This window comes from Macrobrachium nipponense, chromosome 16 (genome assembly GCF_015104395.2).
Source record: "Macrobrachium nipponense isolate FS-2020 chromosome 16, ASM1510439v2, whole genome shotgun sequence".
NCBI lineage: Eukaryota > Metazoa > Arthropoda > Malacostraca > Decapoda > Palaemonidae > Macrobrachium > Macrobrachium nipponense.
Window position 1 is genome coordinate 9,354,814 of NC_087209.1, and position 6,700 is coordinate 9,361,513.

Below are 6,700 nucleotides of genomic sequence, written 5' to 3' on the forward strand. Positions count from 1 at the left end.
ACCTGGGACGCAATAAATACCGCCGAACGACCCTATTCCAAGGACAGTTACGTCAGTTCGTGCACAGGCGCGCTACGTAGCTCTCGTCAATTTAAACCTTTAATTTTGACAAGTATGGCCTCTAAGAGACCCCTTTCGCCCGGTAATCCCAGGGAGGACCCGCCCTTGGAGGACGAGCAAGGCTTCGCCACAGTAAGGAGAAAGAAGAGAAAGAAGAAGATTGTACCACCAATTTCGACAGATAACAACCAGCTCCCTACGACATCGGCACCGAATACGGCGAGTTTCGCAGAATTTCCGGCACTTCCCAAGTTTAAAGCTGTCGTTATCGAGGGCCAGACTTCATATGCTGCAGTAAGGGCCCTCGAGAAAAAATATCCTGATGCAAACCTCACAGCTAGACCAAACTTAAGGGGGGAGTTTATAATTACTCCCAAGGACCAGAAAGCTGTGGAACTACTCAAGAAGGACAACCTATGCCTGCTACTTGATCCTGCTTCAAAAATCAGCAAGGGGATGATTTGCAAAGTCCCCAAATATATCACGATCGATAGAGTTCTCGAGGTTCCCAACATCATGGAAGCCAAGAGATGTACTGCCAAAGATGGACAGGAGACTCTCAAGATCGAAGCTACTTTCAAGGGCCAAATTCCGGCCAGGGTCAGCCTTTGAATTCTAGGCACATACGAGACCGAAGCCTTCATACCAGAACCTCTGAGATGCTTCAAGTGTCAGAGGTTTGGACATCACAAAAACGAGTGTAAAGCAGAACACATCTGTGGAGTGTGTAGTGCAAAACATGAAACAGAAGTGTGTTTGAAAAAATACAAGGAAAAGGGCCACACAGTTGCCTGATGCCCCAATTGCAGCCAGCAACATCATGCGTGGTTCAAAGGATGTCCTGTAAGACTCCAAAGGATTTGGAAAACGAAGGGCATCCCTCCTCCACCTGCAAGACCTCGGCAACCATCACCGACCAGGAAACCTCCAACCAACCCCAGGTTCGATCCTAGAACGAACCTACCTCCTGCACCACAAACCACCCAACCTTCCTCCCAACCTCCTCAATCCCGGCACTACATCCCCACCCCCTCATCCTCTCCGTATCGCCAAACTCCCGCCCCTCTACCTCCTCCCCCAACCCCTCAGGTAACCCCCATAACCTCTGCATCGCCGAAGACGTCGATTCCTGCTCGTGCCGAAGCAGGAACCCAGACAGAAGACGCAGTTGAAGAAGAAATGCAGATCGAGACACCGACTGTAGCTCCTGTTTTGTATAAAGAAGCAGGAACACAAACAGAGGAGTTTGTAGCTAAGGATAACAGCGAAACTCAGACCTGCAAACAAGAATATAGAACTGCGAACGTCGGAAACGAATACTTCCTCGTAGGAAAATATCAAATCAAAGTTCCTGCTGACCTACGAGGAGTTTGAGGCATTTTTAAATAGAGCCATCTTCAACAACGACAGTGGCAGTGGTCATCAGCTGTTCTCTGAGCTCGTCCACGCTCTGTTGGACCTAGAGATCAGTCTCCCAGATGATCTCCTGTTAGAAGATTTTAGATTCAGATCTCAAACATAAAGATCGCCGCTACATGAAAAGTGCTGTTTATAGCATTAACTGCTTTTTCTTTTACTAAACAATCCTCCTTTCCCCTCCGTTTTTCGGCCGCCTCACGTCTAACGACCGAATATTTCAACTGTCACTCTAACTACCGCTTAAGCTGTCGCCTTATTTTTGTTAATCCTGTTTCTAAAAACTGATAATATTTCGTTTTTCCTTCGTTCGTTCCCTATTGCTAAACGATCGGCGCTCTCTGCTTTCTTTTTTCATTATCGTAAAGTGAAAAAAAATATGGTACTTGAACTCCATAGAGTTGCGGTTTTTTTTTCTTTTTTTTTTGTTTTTTTTTTCCCGTTTTTCTACGACTATAAATTTTTCGATTTCATTACTGGCTATCTCTGACTCGCCAGGACTCGCTACTATCGATCTTTATCTTCTACTAATGGGTGCCTTAGGGTTTAAAGGGGTTTGTAACCTTGCCTATTCACTTTTCCTTTCACCTTTGAATCCATACCATTCCACCTGCACATTCCATAGAAATCATAAATAAAAAGATCGCCTCATATCCTTAAATCACCAATGCACCTAAAAATAATTCAAATGACCTACGGGCTGCTACATTAGCTAAAGCCCGTGCTGGCATAAAGCCAGCTTAATACTCCAACAACAACAACAACCTATTCCAATCAGTTCACGCTCACCTTTCCTTGATAATGAACCGATGATACGGTTGGAAAAGTTGGAATTTCGTTACGCGCTTAGACTAAGATTTGTTAACCACTTTTGTTATCATATCAATAAATTATTATTTTTATAAAACATTTCTTTAACCGAGATATGAACATCGGCCAGCTATTAGCAAATATCAGCCCTGATAAGAGAATAATAAGAAGAATTGAAAAGACCATATATAAAATCAATTCCATGACTGCTGCCATCATCTTTAACAAAATATTATTATTATTATTATTATTATTATTATTATTATTATATTATTATTATTATTATTATTATTCAGGAGACGAACCCCATTCATATGGAGCAAGCCATATGACTTGAAATTCAAGCTTCCAAAGAATATTATGGCGTTCATCAGAAAACAAAAGTAAGGGAAGGTAAAGTGAAGTACAGAAAGAGGAGATCAGCTATGAGAAAAAACATATAAATAAATAAATAAACAAAATTTTTATTTCATTTTTAAAATGCAAGGAGAATTGTACTGTATTTATTAAACATCAAATGTTCACTTGTTATTAAGGGAATTATCTTATACTATTGGTACAGCAGAAATTAGAAAAACATTATCAAGGAGTTTCCAAATACTAATGATGTATAATTTGGGTAAATTAAGCATTAAATACCCATTTTTGTTATTAATGAAAGTATTGGACTTCTGTTGCAGGCTGGAATCAGTTTTGGTAAGGAAGGGATTAGGAATACGATATAAAGGAGCCCCTGCTGTTTACAAATAAATTTCAGTACATTAAGCATTCAATATCCATTTGGTATTAAGGAAAATATCAGATACTACTGGAGGAAGGAATCATACTTCTGTTAAAGCAGGGTTTAGTAATACAATTCAAAGACTCCTCGGTCGTTCACAGTGACAGAGAATCCCACAAAAACCATTGATAATAACAAGATCTAGACCAGCAACGTAAAAGGCAGACTCTAATGCGAACGATGATGATGGGGGGTATCATTACGAGGATAAAAACAATTTAAAAGTGGTACATTAAGCAATGGTACAGAGAAGAAGAAGAAGGAGGAGGAGAAGTTACATCCAAAGAGTATTAACGACGTCCCTAGGAGTTGTCCTTCATAATACCACTTTATGAAAGGGGCATTACTGCCCGGGAGAAGGATATGTCAATGGAGAAATGTTATCCAAGAAAAGGAAGAGATGGCCCAATCTGGATGAAATGAGCAAAGTCATACGTCAGTTACGAAATAGCCCTAAAAATAGTCGCAATGAAGACTAGCTAGATTATATTATTATTATTATTTTATTTCATTTTTATATTTATTTATGTTTGATCTATCACAGTCTTCCAATTCGACTGGGTGGTATTTATAGCGTAGGGTTCCGGGTTGCATCCCGCATCCTTAGCAGTCCATCATTTTTCTTACTATATGCGCTGTTTCCAGGAGCACATTCTAGTTTTTCCAGATTCCTTTACAGGGATCTTGGAATCGTGCCTAGTGTTCCTATGATTAAGTTATTATTATTATTATTATTTGCTGGAAGAAGACCTTCATTAATACAGGTTTTATTGAAAATAATAATAGCTATTTCAGCCGCGTTTATTTTGAATAGAAGTTTCTCTATTCTTCTTATTACTGACTTTTCTTCTGCACTCAGATTGGCTATCAAAACGCCAAATGAAGGATTCATGTTAAAAAAAACGTGGTATTTGTCAAATTGAATATATTATAATACATTCAAATTGACAAATACCACGTTTTGGACATGAAACCCCCATTTGGCGATTTAATAGCCAATCTGAGTACAGAAGAAAAGTCAGTAAATACGAAGAATAGAGAAACTTCTATATAAAACAAACGTGGCTGAACCAGCCATTATTTTCAATAAACCTGTATTATTATTATTATTATTATTGTTGTTGTTTTTATTATTATTATTATCATTATTATTATTCTTATATTATTATTATTATTATTTTATTAAAAATAATGGCAGAATTATTTTTAATAAAACATGTTTGAAAGAAGGCCTGTTTCGAGCATACATATTATTATTATTATTATCATTATTATTATTATTTTATTAAAAGTAATGGCTACTTCAGCAGCGTTACACTTGTAGAGATTCTTCTCTATTTTGCGAATAGCGGCTTTTTCGGTGCTACTTAAAGAGGCTAGTAGAGCGCCTATAGAGGTCATGGTAAAATACAGGGTCAAAATAGGTGTATATATTTGAATTATACTGTTGTTTTTATTATTATTATTATCATTATTATTATTCTTATATTATTATTATTATTAGTTTATTAAAAATAATGGCAGAATTACATTAATAAAACATGTTTGAAAGAAGGCCTGTTTCGAGCATACATATTATTATTATTATTATTTTATTAAAATTAATGGCTACTTCAGCAGCGTTACACTTGTAGAGATTCTTCTCTATTTTGCGAATAGCGGCTTTTTCGGTGCTACTAAACAGGCTAGTAGAGCGCCTTACCTTACAGACCTTACAGTTCGTTCGGGTTGCCCCAGGTCCCTCAGTGTGAGGCGCCTCTAATGTCTACCAGAGAGTTGCTAGTACATCTTCCGGTATATTTTGCATCTTCCAATCTTGGATGGTCTGGGATGCAGTTTAGATATTTGTCGAGCTTATTCTTAAAACACATCTACGCTCACTCCTGATATATTCCTCAGATGAGCTGGCAACGCATTGAATAGACGCTGCATTATCGATGCTGATGCGTAGTGGATTAATGTCCTGTGTGCTTTCCTTATTTTTCCTGGTATAGTTTTTGGGCACTACTTAATCTTACCTCTGCTTGCTCTTTCTATATTTTTTCAGTTCCATGATATTTTCTGTTATTCCTTCTATCTGTTTCCATGCCTGAATTATCATGTAGCGTTCTCTTCTCCTTTCTAGACTATATAATTTTAAGGATTGTAGTCTTTCCCAGTAGTCTAGGTCCTTAACTTCTTCTATTCTAGCTGTAAAGGACCTTTGTACACTCTCTATTTGTGCTAATCCTTTGATATGTGGGGTACCATATCATATGCAATATTCAAGTGGACTACGAACATATGTTTTATAAAAGCATAATCATGTGTTCAGCTTTTCTTGTTTTGAAGTGCCGTAACAACATTCCCATTTTTGCTTTACATTTTGCCAACAGAATTGCTATTTGATCATTGCATAACATGTTCCTATTCATCATCACACCAAGGTCTTTAACTGCTTCCTTATTTGTGATTGTCTCATTATTAGGTTCCCCTATATGCATATAGCTTTCCTTCTCTGTCTCCATAATTTATTGATTCAAATTTATCAGAGTTAAAATACCATCCTATTTACCTCTGCCAATCATATACTTTGTTAAGGTCTCTTTGTAGAGCGTTCCTATCTTCATCACAAGTAATTTCTTCTACTTATTCTTGTGTCATCAGCGAAACTACTCACTACCGAATTCCTTAACATTACTGTCGTATGTCTTCAATCATAATAACAAACAATATTGCAGCTAGCACCGTACCTTGTGGCACACCGGATATTACCTTGGTTTTCATCCGATTTTCTCATCGTTTGCAATAACTATCTGTTTCTGTTGTGTAAAAATTCTTTTAACATCTTCCTACTTTATCTACGATATTGTTTTTCGTAATTTTCTTTGCTAACTATATTATGGTCTACTTGTCAAAAGCTTTTGCAAAGTCTAAATAAACCACATCTGTTTCATTTCCGCTTTTCATATTTTTGAATATGTTCTCACGGTGGACTAACAGTTGGGTTTGTGTACTTTTTCCGGGTACGAAACCGTGTTGTCCTATATTAAACAAATTATTTTTTATTAAATGTTTCATAATATTTTTCTTCATTACCCTTTCATACACTTTCATAATATGTGATGTTAGACTCACAGGCCTATATTACTTGCCTCTAGTCTTGATCCACTTTTGAAAGTAGGGGTGATATATGCTAATTTGTGCTCATCATAAATCTTGCCTGTATCTACACTTTGTCTTAATAATATTGCAAGTGGCTTTGCGATAGAATGACTACTTTTCTTTAACAAAATAGCAGGGACTCCATCCGGCCCTGCAGCAGCTCCATTTTTAATTTCATTAATTGCCTGCACAATATCAGCTTCATTAATTTCTATGTCAGCTAAATATTCACTATTTTCTTCCCTTACTTCTATATCATTATCTTCATTATCTATTCTAGGGGTGAATTCTCTCTTATATCGTTCTGCCAGTATGTTGCAAATTTCCTTTTTTTCATTCGTTAATCTCCCTTCAATTCTCAGAGGGGCTATTTCTATTCTTCTTTTATTCATCTTCTTCGCATATGAGTATAATAGTTTTGGGGTTTTGCTTGATATTTAATAGGGTTTTTTCTTCCAAGTCCCGTTTTTCATTTTCTTTTGATTGGTA